The sequence below is a fragment of the Crocuta crocuta genome, unplaced genomic scaffold, assembly GCF_008692635.1.
Source record: "Crocuta crocuta isolate KB4526 unplaced genomic scaffold, BGI_CrCroc_1.0 scaffold675, whole genome shotgun sequence".
In the NCBI taxonomy this organism is placed as follows: Eukaryota; Metazoa; Chordata; class Mammalia; order Carnivora; family Hyaenidae; genus Crocuta; species Crocuta crocuta.
The window spans coordinates 3,304,814-3,322,151 of record NW_027528796.1 but is presented as its reverse complement, the minus strand read 5'-3'; the positions used below and the strand labels follow the sequence as shown (position 1 = coordinate 3,322,151).

General features: G+C 54.1%; 1 protein-coding gene across 1 annotated transcript in view; it reads left to right on the top strand.

Moving 5' to 3' along the window:
- Positions 1-3,891: 3,891 nt before the first annotated feature.
- The window catches only part of SLC37A1 (solute carrier family 37 member 1), a 72,820-nt gene continuing 59,373 nt past the window's right edge, over positions 3,892-17,338 (top strand). The window contains exons 1-2 of the mRNA XM_077755452.1: positions 3,892-3,944; positions 7,133-7,193. The gene's annotated coding sequence lies outside the window, so the exon portion shown is untranslated. The remainder of the gene's footprint in view (positions 3,945-7,132; positions 7,194-17,338) is intronic.

Here is a 17,338-nt window from a genome sequence, read left to right as displayed (position 1 = left end):
TGCACGACTTGGGTCTCCATCAGTTTACAAATATCTTAGTAAATTACAAGAAAGAGGCAATCTTATCAGTAGCCTAATCTCCAGAACCCTATAGACCCCGTTTCCTGGAGCCCCAACAATACCCCTCCATTGCGATGTGGGAAACAAAGGCAGAAGGAAATGGCAGGTAAAATTAAATTTCCTTATAACCTGCAGCCCATTGGCAAATACTTGAGGCTGGCAGAGTAAAACTCCCCACTGTCTTAATGCTAATACTTTTCTAGGGGGAAAAACAACCTTAGCTTGACAATAGCTAGGCCTTCAGTATCCTGTGAGTCTTTTTTAGCATAGGAGAATCTCATTGGAAACTTCCCCTTGACTTTACCTCCCTCAGCTCCCAAGTATATAACCAGTCTCTCCTCATGGTCCCGGGGCCACTCTTCCTGCCCACAGGTCCCGTCCCCGGGCTTTAATAAAGTCACCTTTTGTGCACCAAAGACCGCTTCAAGAATTCTTTCTTGGCCATCAGCTCCAGACCCCACCATCACCCCAAAACCACATCAGTGGGACATCCCATGTGACTGGTTATCAGTGCAAATCGAGCTTTCTCTGGTTGATCCTGAGCTGGAAGAAAGGAAAAGGTCAGGGAACTGCTCAGTTACTAATCAAGTCCTGGCCAATTGTTAGTGATGTTATTGTTCGTTCTAGACCAGTTGGTAGAGATAGTGGGCTGACTTCCTACAAGCCTGGCTTACAGCAGGCTGGCTTCCTGCACTGGTTACTATAAATAATGGATTGGTTTCCTGGGCTGCAGCTTGTGCATCAGTGTTTTATTTTTCTATATGGTTTGGCCATCAAACATTTGTACATCTGATTTCTAATGTGTGTTTGCAAACTTTACAAGTAACTGTGTCATCTTAAATCTAAATATCATTGCTTTCTGACATTTAGTACCTTCAGCAATAACACTAACCCAATTGTTTTATTTCTTTAAACCCAATATTTAAGTATTCCAAAAAAATTGATCTCGATGAGGGAAGGGGGGAGACCAGTGTTAAAGGCCTCATTGTCCAGTGAAAACATTAATCTCCAAGAGCCGGAAGGTCCACGTGCTAATTCTGGGTTCCCATGGCTTTGGTAACCTCAGGCAATTCAGCCGCCCTCTGAACCTTGGATTCCTCTTTTGTAAAGTGAGGGGAATAAGCTCTTCTAATCTCAAAGAGCTGCCAAAGGGATCAAAAATAATATTTTATTAACGTACTGTTATTTATTATGAGAGCTACATCACGGTAATGACAGAAATATTACAAAGAATTCACTTATCGTTAATAGAAAATTCCCCTCACACCCCTCCCACGCCCCAAGGTGTGCTGTGTGTTATGGCTGTCAGAGTAGGGGGAGGGGTGGCTGAGGAAACACGGAGTTTGACCTTGCCTGACAGCCTAGTGTGTGCCAGATGCACGAGGGAAGCATCCACAGGCCTTTCAGACACACACACTTTGCAGGCCTTTCTTTCCCTCGGACACAGTTGACACAATGGAAAGTAGCATCTTCCCCAGATCTCAGGCCCAAACACATCACTTATTGAAAAAAGAAACAATTGGGGCGCCTGGGTGGCTCAGTTGGTTAAGCATCTGACTTCGGCTCAGGTTATGATCTCACGGTTCGTGGGTTCAAGCCCCGCATCGGGCTGTGTGCTGACAGCTCAGAGCCTGGAGCCTGTTTCGGATTCTGTGTCTCCCTCTCTCTCTGACCCTCCCCTACTCCTGCTGTCTCTCTCTCTCAGAAATAAAACATTTTTAAAAAAAGAAAAAAGAAACAATTGACAAGCAAATTAGCACACAACGCCCTACAATTAACATTATTTGTTAGTTGCGAAGAAAAAAGATGATAAACACCAAAATTTAACAGCTTTTCTTGCAGGGAGGGTGGGTAGTGGGGGAGTGAGGTGTTTGGGATATAGATGAGTACAATCTACTTTACACTTGACAGTTGCCACACTGACTACGATGAAGTATGTCTTTTTATAATAAAATGTCGAAAATATTTTAACGTGAGAAATCTGTAATGGTAATAGTAATGTGAATAAATGTTTGCTTTTATGCAGGTAGGAAAATGTCAGAAACTCAACTTTCAGATTTGCTCTAACAGTGACAGTTACTAAAGTCTGCTAAGTTCCAACTTGTGCTGGCTGTGGGTTTTTTTTTTTAATTTTGTTTAATGTTTATTTATTTTTGAGAGAGAGAGAGGCAGAGCATGAGCTGGGGGGTGGGAGGGCAGGGATGGGGAGACAGAATCTGAAGCAGGCTCCAGGCTCTGAGCTGTCGGCACAGAGCTGAACTCACAACCTTTAGATCATGACCCAAGCTGAAGTCAGACGCTTAACAGGCTGAGCCCCCCAGCAGCCCTGTGCAGGCAGTGTTTTAAGAGTTTCACGTGAATTATCTTATGAATTCCTTGCTGCCGTTCCCCCACCATACAGCCGGGGAAAGGAAACCACAGAGAGGTAAAGTCGTTGCTTGAGATCATAGAGCCAGTGGGATTCAAAGCTATTACTGCTCATCGCCCCACTGCCTCCCAGATCTCTGATTTAAAGGAGTAGCTCTGGTTTTCTAGAAGTGGCCTTAGCCATCTACCAAGCAGAGAACCATTGGTTCAATGAGCATTAGAATGAAAACAAACCCAGAAACTGGCTTAAGCAAACCCTGTTCTGGATCACATCGTTAGTAAGCAGCGGGTGCCAAGCCACAGCACTGGAGAACCCTAAAATTTACAACTTGATTGATGTCCCATGCAAATTAGCCAGCGTCCCCTCCTCCCAAATCTTTCAATCTACAGGAATTTCACTACCCTGCAGGTTTAGCACCTGTCCAAATAAAGCAATACGGGTAACAACAGGGCCGCCCCCTCCCCCGCCTCCCGCAGCAACACGAGATCTGATCCGAACTCTTCCTTCCAGAAGAGTTCCCTGGATCAGATCAGGCTCTCTCCCTCTGAGAGACCTGGGGAGTCCCGGGAAGATTTCATCAGGCCAAGCTGGGTCCTGGTAGCCCCAGACTCCTTGACCCCTAGCTCCCAGGTGACCCCGAAGTGCCTGGCGATCACTAAGGCATTGTTCTCAAACTCTGAAGGCCCTCAAAATGCCCCCTTAACTCATCCTCCTCCTTCCTTTGGGGGAATGAGGGGCAAAAAGGGGAGGACATCACCAGAAGGGGGTTTCTTCCCTGGAAAAAAAAAAGGAAGAAATACTCCTCTACCCCTTAAAAACCTTTCCAGGGAGGCCCTTCCCATAATTCACCCGCAAAGGTCTCCCATCATGCCCCAGCGAGCCCTTCCCATCACCCACCACGAGGCGTTTCCCATCATCCCCTAGTGAGCTCTTCCCATCACCCACCAGGAGGCGTTTCCCATCATGCCCCAGCGGGCTCTTCCCATCACCCACCACGAGGCGTTTCCCATCATGCCCCAGCGGGCTCTTCCCATCACCCACCACGAGGCGTTTCCCATCATGCCCCAGACAGCCCTTCCCATCACCCACCACGAGGCGTTTCCCATCATCCCCCAGTGAGCTCTTCCCATCACGCCCCAGGAGCGATTTCCCATCCACCCCTGCGGGAGCTTGCACGGATGCAGCCTCCGTGATGAGTGGAGGGCGCGCCGGCCTCGGGTGAGTGGGGAGCAGAGCGCCCGCCCAGCTCCGTTTCCCCAGTAGGAACTTCTCTTCTCGCTCTTCCCTAGTGTGAGTGAGGAGGCCCNCATGCCCCAGCGGGCTCTTCCCATCACCCACCACGAGGCGTTTCCCATCATGCCCCAGACAGCCCTTCCCATCACCCACCACGAGGCGTTTCCCATCATCCCCCAGTGAGCTCTTCCCATCACGCCCCAGGAGCGATTTCCCATCCACCCCTGCGGGGAGCTTGCAGGGATGGAGCCTCCGTGATGAGTGGAGGGCGCGCCGGCCTCGGGTGAGTGGGGAGCAGAGCGCCCGCCCAGCTCCGTTTCCCCAGTAGGAACTTCTCTTCTCGCTCTTCCCTAGTGTGAGTGAGGAGGCCCACCCGTCTCCACCTACCTGCCCTCCCCCAAAACCGGGGCCAGGCTGGAGGGGTGCCCCCAGCCTCTGCCGCAGGACTGCTCCAGAGGGGAGGGCGGGCTTCCGGAAGCCCTCCTGGGGGCCGTCACCCAACTGCACACCTTCCCGACCCACTTCTGAGCCCGGGGCTGGAGGCCTGGCGGTTGCCGTGGCAACTAGCGGAGTCCTGGAGCGGTCCCTTCTGAGCTCTTCAGGACCCTGCACGCGAAGCCGCAAGAACCGAGGGCGGCGGGAGGGGGGCCAGCGGGCCTGTTCCGCCTGCTTACGTCTGTGACAGCTCAGGTAGGAAGCAGCAAGATGACTTCAGGCCCATCTTAGCCATGGAAATGGCCGGCTCTTTGTTAAAATTGCTTGTATGCTTGGAATTGTGTGCATGTTATATGTATGCACACATTTAACCATGCATAGATACAGATGTGTGGGTACATCGATGTAGGTACACAGCTATTTTGAAAACAGGAATTACAGCTTCTCTTTTTTTTAGAGAGAGAGCGAGCGAGAGCATGCGTGCATGTGGCAAGGGGAAGGATAGAGAGAGGAAGAGAGAGAATCCCACGCAGACTCCAGGCTGTCAGTACCAAGCACCATGTGGGGATCGATCTCACAACCATGAAATCATGACCTGACCCAAAATAGAGAGTCCGTCGCTCAACCTACTGAGCCACCCTGGCGCCCCTAGATAGATATTTTATAAAGATATTTTTATTTATTTTGAGAGAGAGAGAGAGTGTGTGTGTTTGTGGGGGGGGGGGAGAGAGAGAGAGAAAGACAGAATCTCAAAGAGGCTCTGCACTGTCAGTGTGGAGCCTGACACAGGGGTCTATCTCACAAACTGTGAGATCATGGCCTGAGCCGAAGTTAAGAGTCATTTAATCAATTAAGCCACCCAGCCCCCCCCCCAACAGATAGATATTTAAAAACAGGAATTGCAACGTCTTTTTTAAAAAATAAAAGACTTTTGTGGCAACTGGGTGGCTCAGTTGGTTAAGCGTCTGACTTTGGCTCAGGTCACGATCTCATGGTTTGTGAGTTCGAGCCCTGCGTCGGGCTCTGTGCTGACAGCTCAGAGCCTGGAGCTGCTTCGGATTCTGTGTCTCCCCCTCTCTCTACCCCTCCCCTGCTTGCACTCTCTTTTTCTCTCTCTCTTAAAAATAAATAAACATTACAACAAATAAAAATAAAAGACTTTTAATGACATTTAGTGGATAGGAGTCAGACGCAGGGTTGGAACCCTAGCGCTGTGTATTCCTTTCTGAAGTCAGTTTGTCCATCTTTAAAATGGGGATATAGCTAACTGCCCTCCTAGGCCCATTGCCATGTCTAAATAAAATGTTTCTAATGAGTGTAGCCCAGTGGGGAGCACTTAGTAAGTGCAGGCTGTTATTAATAAGTATCCTGTGTTACCCACGTCATAAACTAAGCAGCTTCTATCAGTAGGTCTTTGGTGAACTTTGACTCAGGTTTATTGTAATTATTTTCAGTTGTCATTTCTTCCTTGAAGAGGTGGTTCAACCAGGTAATTGTGACAATCAGAGGTTAGGCTGTGATCAAGAGATCTCACTGAATGCTTGTATTCATTAGTGCTGACATACCTGAGGGCAGGAAGAGACTGAAGTTTCTAGAAATATATAGACACGTAGGTTCTTTTTTAAATGTTTATTTGTTTTTGAGAGAGAGAGAGAGAGAGAGAGCATGAGCAGCAGAGGGGCAGAGAGAGAGGGAGGGAGGGAGAGACAGAATCCCAAGCAGGCTCTGCGCTGCCAGCGGGTGGGGGGTGGGGGGGAACACCTCATGAATCACGAGATTGTGACTTGAGCCGAAACTAAGAATCAGATGCTCAACTGACTGGGCCGCCCAGGCTCCCTAGACTTGTAGATTCTTACGTGCAGGTGGCTCTTTGAACAGTTTGAAGCCACGCCTCTCATGCTGATGGGGGTCAGCAAAGAGGACACAAGCAGATATACACACCTCCCTGAGGTATGTGGTTTAATGGAAGAATGTTGAGAACCAGGTCATCAGGAAACAGAAACAAATCCCCCGTCCACCCAGGAAGTGAAACCGTTCGGGAATCCAGCACGGCCAGCGGGGCAGGGAGGGTGCCAGAGTCCGCCGGGGCAGGGACGGGAAGTCTGGAAATGGTGTAGACCGGCATCGCTTGCTGGGCAGCAACTCAGGGGAAGAGGTGGCAGCTCATCCGTGTCCCCCGACTGCCGCATAGCACACAGAACGTGTTCAACCAACACATGCTTATCAACTGAAGGTTAGATATCATTGTGCAACAGGTCTGTAAGTTATGCAACACTTAGAAAAAAGAAAAAAAGTAAAGTACAAGTTTTTATTCTTTGTTTTCTTCTGGCATACGATCTGGGGCCTTTACTTCTCTTAAATCAGATTCAATTTTCCAGGGGCCTCTCGATACATCAGTTAAGTAATCATGGCTGAGTGTGTACTGGGCTCCTGGCTCGGATATTAGGGGCTCTGAGGAAGGAAGGACAATGCACAGACCCAGCTAGGACAAATTTAACATTAATCCATGCTACTTAAAAAAAATTACCAAAAGTCTGATCCCTTGTGGCTTCAGTTTGGAGCCCTAGNGGGGCGGCGCCTCGCAGGGCCTGCGGTTGCATCAGGTTCTCTGGGGAAGGTGCCAGGAGGGGCCCGCCAGCGAGTGACTTCTCCCCCGACAAGGCTTGTCCGGCCCAACCTGCAGAAAGGCCACGAAACCAAGTAAGATGATGAGTAAACGCTCTGGAAACGCCCCGTGCGGTCGAAATGGAATGTGTATATTTAGCTCAGGTTTTTAAATCTCTGACCACGTACTGTTTGCTCCCTACCGAAGACTACGGGTTCCCGTACGGCAGTCATGTAGCAGAGCGAAGCCATGCTCACCCCCGAGCCCACCCCCCAGAGTGAAGGAATGAATCAGTGTGAACGTCTGCCTGTATAGAGCTCTGTCCACACCCCAGGCCCGCCTGTGTGGGGTTCAGTTGTGTACGGGTTGCAGGCTCCTGGACCAGAGGGAGGAACATGGAGACTAAATGCACCTTCCGTGTTGCCTTCTAGAATGCCGGCCCCGCCCCGCTCTCCGGCGGAGTGACTGATGCCCACGGGTCCCTCGCCTGCTGTAAGTCATTCTTCTCCTGGCTCATTTGATGGAACGGCATCTCATGGTGCCTTGACCTTGTGCTTCCTGGAGTATTTGTGGGGACAAGCACTTTCCCCTTAAGGCTTATTCTTCCCCTGCGTGAACTGCTGTGTGTTATTTAGATCATTTTTCTTCAGGACACCCTCCTACGTCAGCACATGCTGTTCTTTCTCAAATGCGATTCCTGGTTCCCATATTTCTCTTCACCTTGAATGCCTCACCCCGCCGCCACCACCTTGGGGCTGCTTTCCAGCCTGCGTTGAGCCCCGGGCCCCCTCCCTTCTGCTGCCTTCCTGCCACACTCGTGCCTTGTGCCTCCCAGTCAGCCTCCCTACGTGCTCCCAGGGCCTTGACCCCCACAGCCTAGCACAGAGCCCGACGCAGGGCCAAGGCTCAAATGATTAAAAATTACTAAGTGCTTTTTGCAAAATGGGTAAAATGCAATGACATATAAAGAAGGAAGTAAAGCCGACCAGTGACCTCGCCTCCCAGGGACAGCCGTTCCTGGTTTCGGCGTGAATCCTTCCAGGCTGTTAGAAATGCATGGATATTTGAACTTGGTTGGAATGGTTTCATCTCTCGCTTGTACCGTTCCGTGGCGCACACGTCAGCTCCTTCGGAAGTGCTTTGAATGACCGAGCAGGATTTCACCTTGAGGGTATGTCAGAATTATCTTGACTCGATCAAGGTTTGATTTTAAAAAAAAGAGTGGAAATGTTTCATACAAGTTTGGAGGAGGGACAGAGCGTTCCTTAAGCATTTTCTTTACATTATTAAGGAAATACCGGTTGAGGTGTCTTTTCCGGCCCCTCCTCATCCCTGCTGTGGGCTGACCACCAAAAGTGCCTCCTCGGCTCCGGGCCCGAGCCTCGCCTCTGCTTAGGGCCCTGGCACCTGCTTGTAACTGTGTCTTTCTCTCCCTCCCGGGCCTGCTGTTTAACGGTCCAGGTGCCAGGACAAACCTCTTAACAGGCAGGAGAGCTGCGGGAACCATTTCCCTCGCCCCCCACAAAGGGGAGAGCCGGGAAGGGTTTGAACGCCATCTGACCACTACTACTGGACACTGAAAACCGGGGTGCGACCCACTGTGGGCCACACCAGGCCCATGGCTGCCCCCCGACCCCAGGCATTGCCCTAACTCATCAGTGTGATGTTTCTGGCTTGAGCTGCAGGGTCTTCATATAGGGGCCCTAGAAGTTTCCCCGCCGAACGGGATGGAAATGTAAAACCCCACACGTCTTAAGCAAGGTCAGTTGGGTGAAGATAATTTCATCTCACCAGCGCGCTCCTTTGATGGGCTCCTTCGAATGTTCAGAATCTTGTTTGATTCACAAAAGTTACAATATCAACAAAATACATTATTTTTTTTCTAAGAGACTTTTAAAATTATTTAAGTTAAAACTGGAAAACGTGTAACCTGCTTGAGGATTTGGGGGGATTTGGAGGCTTTGTGGCTTGAAGTTTGGTGTCGTTTCATACCAGCTAGAGGGTGAGCTCCCTGAGCTGGTCACCTGCCCTTTTCCTCCGTGTGGCAGGGACGGCGCCTGACACGACAGAGCGCTCAGTGGCCCTGCATTAGAGGAGAAAACACTGAGGCATAAACACGTTCTGGAACATTCCATGGTGACACATCTAGTTAAGTGCTGATCGGCCCAGCAGCAGTAGCGAGGAGCACACTTGCAGGAGGGAGGTGGGCGTGGGCAGCCAGGCCACTCTTTGACACCCGTCCACTGATGTGGCACTGCGTGGCCCCTCACAGATGCCTCTGCATTTGCCGGCGAGGGGGTGGGGGGGGGTGGCTGCAGAGTGACCCATAGGAACTTTGGAGGCATGTTTGACTTTAAAACCTCTGTTAGCTTTATGCCACGGAACCAAACCTGAACATGACTTACACTAAAGACAAGGGTCAGGAAATCAAACTCCATTCTTGTTTTATTATTTTTTAATTTTTTAGGTTTATTTATTTATTTTGAGCGAGACAGAGACAGTGTGACTAGGGGAGGGGCAGAGAGAGAGAGAATCCCAAGTAGGCTCTGTATCATCAGCACAGAGCCCACCGTGGGGCTCAAACTTAGGGAACTGTGAGATCTTGACCTGAGCTGAAACCAAGAGTCAGACGCTTAACCGACTGAGCCGCCCAGGTGCCCCAAACTTCATTTTTAGAAGAAATTGGCAAATTGGGGCACCTGGGTGGTTCAGTCAGTTAAGAGTCCGACTTTGGCTCCAGTCGTGATCTCACGGTTTATGAGTTCAAGCCCCGCATCGGTCTCTGTGCTAACAGCTCAGAGCCTGGAGCCACTTTGGAGTCTGTGTCTCCGTCTCTCCCTGCTCCTACCCCCTCCCCACCGTCTCTCTTTCAAAAAGAAATAAACATTAAGAAGAAACTGGCAAGTCAACAAAATAAGCTGCTGACAGGGACTCTGTAGTTCCCTCTTAGCCCAGCGTCCAGTATACGCCCGGGAACCGTCCCTCTTTCATGCTGATTTGCTGTGTTTGCCAGTATTTATGGTGGAGCCACCGCACGCTTGTGACCCGTCATTCAGCATCAAGGGTTTATTCAGTGTCTCCTGGGTGCCAGGCTCGAATCTAGGTGATAAGGATTCGCAGACGGACAAAAGGGTAAAAAAAGATCTCTGCCAGGTGTCATCCTAACCTGTGACCTCCTTCACTGTCACGTCAGCCCCCAGGGAACCGTGCGTGAGGGCTGGTGCTCCGGAGGGTACAGGGAGGTTCCCAGGGCCCCCGCCAGTAAGAGTGGAGAACTGAACAGAGATCGCCTCACTCTCCTGCCGGAATTCTGACCTTTTGACGAGTGGAGATAAAATGAAGTTTCTCTTCTCCGTGTTAAGTAAACCTGTTCTGATTTTACCTTTCCTCGCCTCTCTAATAGTGTTAAATGCTTTGATTTTTCTGACTCTGAGGCCAGAATGGCCAGAGCTCTGACCAGAGAGGTCCTCCCCCCGGGAACTGTCTGTTGCTCCTGGGGATGTGCCCTGGCCTCGCCCCCCGGCCCCCGCAGACACCGCTCGGGGACAGAAGGTCCTTGTTTTAAACCGGACTTCGCATGGCAACCCCAGCTGCTAGCCCAGGGCATATTTTGCACACAGTAGGGTGTCATTCTTCGTGGTTCTTTTGTCATGAAAGACGAACCTTCCAGCAGGTGGAGTGACTCCTCCCTGCAAATTGGGGGGCGGCAAAAGCTGACCCCTGAGGTTGGATCTGCCCACCTTCGTCCTCTCTCGAGGTCACTCGGGTCACAGACTCTGGCTCATTCTGTGACACACACAGGCTGGCACCGAGAGAAATTCGCGATATCATTACTCTCTGTCTCTTGGCTGCCAGCACCTGCTGCCCTCCAGGGAGCGTCCGCTGCTGTTCCCGTAAATCCTCTTGATTGTCCCCAAACACCAGAAGCCATCTCCTCCTCTTCCCCTTCAGCCCCTGACTTCACTTTCTGCGCCCAGGGAGAGCAGATGACGTCCCTCCTGGAGCCCAGGAAATGATCTGTCTCCATCCGTCTCGTCCCCGTCCCCTCCCGAGCCTCACTCCTCATCACGTGTTTTGGATTCCTCGTCTTTCTGCCCCTGGAGGGACCTGTGTCGTTGAAGCTGACAGCCCCCCTTCCTGTGCTCACCGATTCCCACTCGCTCTTGTGGCTTCGTAGGACGGCGCCTCCCGAGAGAACTGGCCGGGCCCGGGTCGGGGCAGCCGTGTGAGGCGAGCCCAGAATGTGTTGTCACGTGAGAACGCAGGGACGCTGTCAGAGGACCAGGTCGTGGCAGAAGGACTCAGGAGACAATTACAGGTGGTTCCCTCTGGCCAGAACGGGCGAAGGAGGGAGAGCAAGGGCCGGGCCGGAGCACAGCCAGGTGCCAGGCGCCAGTGCACGTAACAAAAAGGGCAAGTGGAAGCGAGAGGAAGCCGGCTGGTAACGTTCGAAGCGTGCTAGATCGGCAGGCACGTTACCCTGAAACTTGGCCAACGAAGGAAGGGCTTCCCTGCCTTTCCGGTAGGCACCGCAGCTCAGAGCTGAGTAACCAACAGGGCAGGCCCGTCCGTAGGGAAGCGCGCTGCCCGGAGGCGGGGGCGCCGCGGTTTCACTCCTTCCGTGATTCCCGCTCCCGGTGAATAACCGACTCGGGCAGGGGACGCCCGCTGTCGCATGTGCTGTGCCCCTCGGTGCCCGAATCTGCCCACCGCCAAGTTCAGGAAGGGCAGGGGGCGGAAGGACACGTGAGACCGCATCGCGAAGGGGGAGGCTGCNCTGCCTCTCTCTCTTCCTCAGAAATAAATAAAACATTAAAAAAAAAAAAAAAGACACAACAGTGGGGCACCTGCCTGGGCAGCTCAGCCAGTTAAGCGTTGACTCTTGATTTAGGCCCAGGTCTGATATCACTGTTGCTGGGTTCGATCCCCGCCTGGGGCTCTGCACTGGCAGCGTGGAGGCTGCTTGGGATTCTCTCCCTCTCTCTGCCCCTTCCTTGCTCTCGCTCTCTCCCTCGCTCTCTCTTTCGCTCTCGCTCCCTCACAATAAATGAATACACTTTAAAAACAAATACAATAGTGAGAACGTAGGACAGGCAGGGAGGTGAGAGCACAGCTGGGTATTTGATGCTGTTTCGGGGATTACCCTTGTCTGCTTGTGTGGTGGCTAAAACCATCTCTTTTAGACATACGTACTGAGCATTTGCAGATGAGATACGGCAAAACAGCCTGGGGCGGGAAGGGGGTCCACACAAGGAGAGGGACAATCGGGCACGTGTTGGCAGTTGATGCACTTGATGAAGTGAGCTATGGGCGCCCGGGGCCTCACCCTCGTGTTCTCTCGCCTTCTGCCTGTGCGTGGAAACGTCCGGACACCGCAAACGTGCCCTTCCTCCTCCCCGGGCCCCGCTCCAGCTTTGGGTCCTTCCTTTCTGCCCAGGCTCAGCGAACCCTCCCGGGGAGGTCTGTCTGCTCTATGCGGCCTCCACTTGCTCGCTCCCCACTCCGCCCCCCTGTAAGCCCGGACTCCTGTGCCCCATCTGACTCCCTGGCCTTCCCCCTCCCCTTCTGGAAACTGCCCTCCTCGGGCTCTTGGACAGCACCCCTGCCGGCCTCTCCCACCACGCGAGCCACGGTTCCCTGCTTCTCTCCGCCTGGCCCCTAAGTGCTGGCGTCCCTGGGCTCCATCCTAGCCTCCGCCTGGGAGCTTCTCCCCTGCCCTGCACTGCTGTCCACACCCAGCGCCCCCACCAGCCTGCAATTCTTCCAGAGGCTCTAAAGCCGCACATCCAGCACCCCCTCCCCCAGGGCTTTCCAAGCACAAATAAAATCCTCTCCCGCCTGCCCCCTCATGTGTCCTGCATCCTTCTCTCCAGGACGACTCGCCGCTCACTTAGCTGCCCAAGCCCGACATGTGGCCCAGCCCCGGCTCCTTCCTCTCGCTGCCTCCTTCCTCGTCTCCTAGATCTGTCTCCAGCCCGTGCTCCCCAGCAGCTGTGTCTCGGGCCTGGACAGCTGCAGCAGCGGCCCTCAGGGGCCCCTCTCTTGCGCCCTGCGTGTCCCCTGTTGTGACGTGGAGCAGTGTCGTGATCACCGGTTACCCGTGTGACATATTCCCTAGCCGGACAGTCTCCGAGCCTCACGCCGGTCTCTGCCTCCCAGAGCTGTGCTGTGGCCGTGGGGCTCCCTTGCCTCTCCCTGCCTCTCAGCTTGGGTCAGTGCCAGGGCAGGACCTGAGACATAGGGCTGTCCGCTCCCTGCTCGTTCCCTGCCGGGCCACCGCCGGACAGCAACCACACCCCTCCCAAGCCCCTTCCCGCCCAGCAGCTCTGGCCACGGCCTCAGCTCCACTTCAAGTGCTCAAAGCTTCCTAATGTTGCTGGCCTGAGGACACAGCCCCCCCCCCATTAATTTCCCTACACCCTGTGCCCTGCTCAAACTTCCGTCATGCCCCCCTGTCCCTCCTTTCCCCTGCTCCGCATATTCCTTTTCTTCCTGGAGCCTCAGAAAGTGACCTTACTTGGAAATAAGGTAGTCGCACATGTAAATAGTTAAGAGGAGGTTATATTGGAGTAGGTTGCGCCCTACAGCCCATGTGGCTGGTGTCCTCATAAGAGGGGACACAGAGCCACAGACCCACGGGGAGATGCAGCATGATGACAAGTAGTTTGGAGCCATGCGTCTGCAACTGAGAAACCCCAAGGACGGCCAGCGCCCCCAGAAGCCAAGAGAAAGGCCCGAAGTGGACTCTACCCCGGAGGCTGCAGAGGGAGCATAGACCTTGATCTCAGACTTCCGGCCTCCAGAGCTGGGGGACAATAAACTTCTGCTGTCACAGCGGCCCTGCGAGATGCCCCTTCCTCGTGCTTAGATCAATTTGCCTTTGAGTGCAGCGGCCTATTCCTGGCACACGCCTCTTGCTCTATGAGCTTTTCAAAGTCAAGGCCCCTTGCTGACGTTGAGGCCTCGGCGCCTGGCACAAGTCTGGCCGTCCTGGGCTCCTCCATGTGGAGCTGTGGCCCTCGGCTGTGTCAGTGGCCGCCCGAGGGCACACCACTTCTGGCCTGGCACACCTCGTCGCAGTTTGGAAACGCTGGGTGTGAGAAGTTCAACCGGATTGGAATTCACTCTGTTCTAGGAAATTCCCACGTTACGTGTCCGTGAAAGAAAAGGAAGAGCCGTTAGATTCTTGATAATTTCAGCTGTTATAAAATCTGCGATTGTAACAAATGGCTTTAGAGCTACCTGGTCACACAGAGAAAGCATCTGGGTGGTGACGCACGAGCTGTGCCCTCCGTCCTGAGCCCGTGCACAGCATCTTCACAGTCAAACCTGGCATGTTCTCGGCATGAAGCAGTCACAGGTTTTCATTTAAAACTGTGACCTGTTTTATTTGGGAAGTTTTCTACAAATGTCTTACCTCCTCTAATACATGTTCAGGACTTTCTTATGATCATGTGCACTATTCGTTTCTTACAAAAGATAAATACTTTAATCGTTTCTAAAAGTAAAAGACTAGCACTTTCAGCAAATACGACAAAGTCTGCCACGGCTCCCTCTGGTTTTTCTGTGCGCCATACAAATACCATTTTCTCCGAGAGGATGTTATGGAAACTGTCAGACCTGCCCCTGTCACACCGCATTCCTTGACGCAGCTGGCCACAGAGACTGGGGTCTTCTGAGTCAAGGCGCCACCCTGAGAATCTCTCCAAGCCCAGGCCAGGGCCCAGGAGGTAGATTTAGAAATAAGTAGGACCCATTCGCCATGATAAGTCAGGATAAACTGGTTTCTAGCGCCCCCAGGAAACGTCACGCGGACGGGGAAGAGAGAGAAGGCCTGGCTCTCAGAGCTTGAGCGCACAGGCTCAGGACAGGCTGAGGTCAGAAGGCAGGGCGGAAATGGCCCTTTGGGAGACAGCACGCCTCTTGGAAGCGACAGAGCTTGGGCAGGAAGCTGCAAGCATGGGGTCAGGCCTGTTGTCCAGCTCCTAAAGCACCAGGCCGTGTGCCTGCGGGCTGGGGGGCATCGTGAGGGCTTTCGTTGGGAATGACAGGGTCCCCGGCTGCTACAGGAGGGCGATTTGACACCGCTGGGAGAGGGGGTGCCTGAGGGAGAGCCTGGAAAGGGGGCGGCAGGTGCACACATTAGTGCGCAGACCCCACAGGCCAGAGGAGGGGTGACCTGGGGAGAGAGGGGCGCCACACTGGGTGGCTTTGGGGATCACCAAGAACGGAGTCCGGAAAGGGAGAAGGACTGGCAGACAGAGGTCCTGCCAAAGGGAGAGAAGTTGAGGGGCCTGGGGCCACCTCAGTGTCCCGTGAGGGGGCCCAGCAGAGGTCCTGTGGCGAACCCCCGGGGCCACCTGCGGCTGCCGGGTTCCCCTTGTGCGCGGAGAACCCCCTCAAAAGCCAAGTAAGTGGTGCGTTGGACACAAGTCAACTCAGCCAACAGAAAGGATGACAGTGTTCTAGAAACAGAACAGGGCCCCAGGGGAAACGGCAGTCCTGGCAGGGGAGGCGGAAACCTCCTCCAGGCTGGCCTGAGGGGGCTGTTGGGCGGGGCAGGTGGCGGAGGCCCAGCCCAGGTCTCTGCGACCTGGGGCGCGCACGCAGAGGCCTTGGAGTGCTTTCAGCGTCAGCTTTGTTTCATTTTAACGGTCATCTGCGGAAGGTGTTTTCTCCTGCACTCTGCTCCTCGGGGAGCAGGCTTGGATGCTCTGCGCCTGCTGTGGGCTCTGTAGGGATGTCACTGGGCCCTCCGGGGCCGCCCAAAGGCAGCTGTGGGCCAGCCGTGAGAGCCGGGTGCAGAGGACAATTGTGGGGTGCATGGGGACCTCGTCTGAGGACAGCAGCAGGTGTGATGGATGCAGGCGACCAGCCAGGCTGGGCTTGTCCCATCTAACCCTGAGAGCTGCGGGTAGTGGGCTCACAGGCGTCATCAAAGAAGGCTCAAAAGAGCCTCTCCGCGGGCCCCATTTTCACTTGATACAATGCTACGTGCATGATTCTGACCCTCGAGAAGGGGCAATAGGAATAAAGGCCAGTAGTCCCAGGCACGCCCTTTTTAGCGCCGGGCCTTCCCGGGGGACGCGTCGCTTTGTCTCTTTGCTGCTGGTCGGTGAGACCCACCTTGAGGACTAAGGGCCCAGGCCAGTGGAGAGCAANGTCCCTGGGGACAGCGAGGGACAGCGTCCTCGTGGGCCGAGAGGGGAGCGCCGGGAGGGCCCCACCTGCCGACCGCCACCCGTCGGGCTCTTCTCCCCGCTTCCCCCACCTTCCTGCCCTCCCCGCCGCAGCAGCCGCGCGGCGGGACCCGGCGACCCGGCCGGATCTGCGTGTGAACGGAGGACCCTGGAAGGCCCTGCGCCCCGCCCCCAGGTTCGAATTTCTGAAGGGGGAGCTGTGAGGCCGGCCTCTCCCGGTGCCCCGGCTCGCAGCCTGGGGTGACGGTGCTGGATTCTCCCCCGGGCCGCGCCGCCCCGTCCCTGCGGCCCGGCCGGGACCTCCGGCGGCTCCCCGGGTAGTCTGGAAGTTTCTGCCCCGTGGACAAGGACGGTGCCGCAGGCGGAGGAGTCCTTCCCGCCTCTAACCCACGGGGAGGCGTAGTGGCCAAGGTCCTCCATCTCTCATGTGGAACGGAGCCTTCAAAGTCCAGACCCCGGAAAGTATTTTCTCTGGGAAGGAAGCTGTATTTGTTCTCTCCCCTCCCCTCCTCTCTCTCTCCCAAGAAAAGAAAAAAAACTTTTTTTTAGGGGAGGGGCATGCACTTCCCGAATCTTTGTTGTTTACAGCCTCGCTCACTTCTGGAAGGACCCTTTCCGTGTACTCTTCCCATGAGCCCCTTTCAGCCTCCTTGCTTGTGCCTGGACAGGGCGCACTGAGCGCCTGCGGGGGCCCCCAGGGCAGGGCCCGCGTCCCCTCAGGTCGCTCCTCTCCTGGCTGGCTGGGCTGGGCTCTTCCAGAAGGTGGGTGTAAACGTGCCCGTGACAGATTTTCACGGGGCTGTTGGGGGGAAGGGGGTCCTGAAGCTGTTGTCCTTGATGATGGAATGACACTGGATATCTGACTTCTGTCCCCAACATGGAGCTCTAGGGGCGCCTGTAAAGAACGACCGGGGGGCGGGGGGAGCGTGGTCTCCTTTTTATGTGATTGGGCTGCATGCCAAACAGGGTGTCAAGCAAGTGCTCTGCCTCCTGTGCTCTCTGGACGGGCCGGCCTGGGGGAAGTGAAGTAGGAGGGGTCGGGCTGAAAGCACCTGGACCTGAATTTGCCCAGTGTCCAGCGCACCGGCGAGCGGCCTGTTCTGCTGTGCTCCGTAGAAGGGAGCGCGTGCCTCACCGTGGTTACCGGAGTCCTCACCGGGGACCCCAGAGGGCTCGGCCAGCTCTCCCCGGAGTGCTTCCCAGTGGGCACAGCCCGGGCTCCAGATGAAGGAGCCTCATTAATTGACCTCGTAACATCCCGCGTGTAAAATCACCCCCTTTAGGCAGCTTAACTGCGCTCGCTATGAGAATTATAGCACTTGAACTTGGCTTTCACCCATTTTACAGGGGAAGAACCTGCAGGTGTTTTAAAAAGAAATGGACATTTTTCTTCCCCTGCTGTTTTCCAGTGCCGTCTGGATTTTTTTTTTTTTTTTT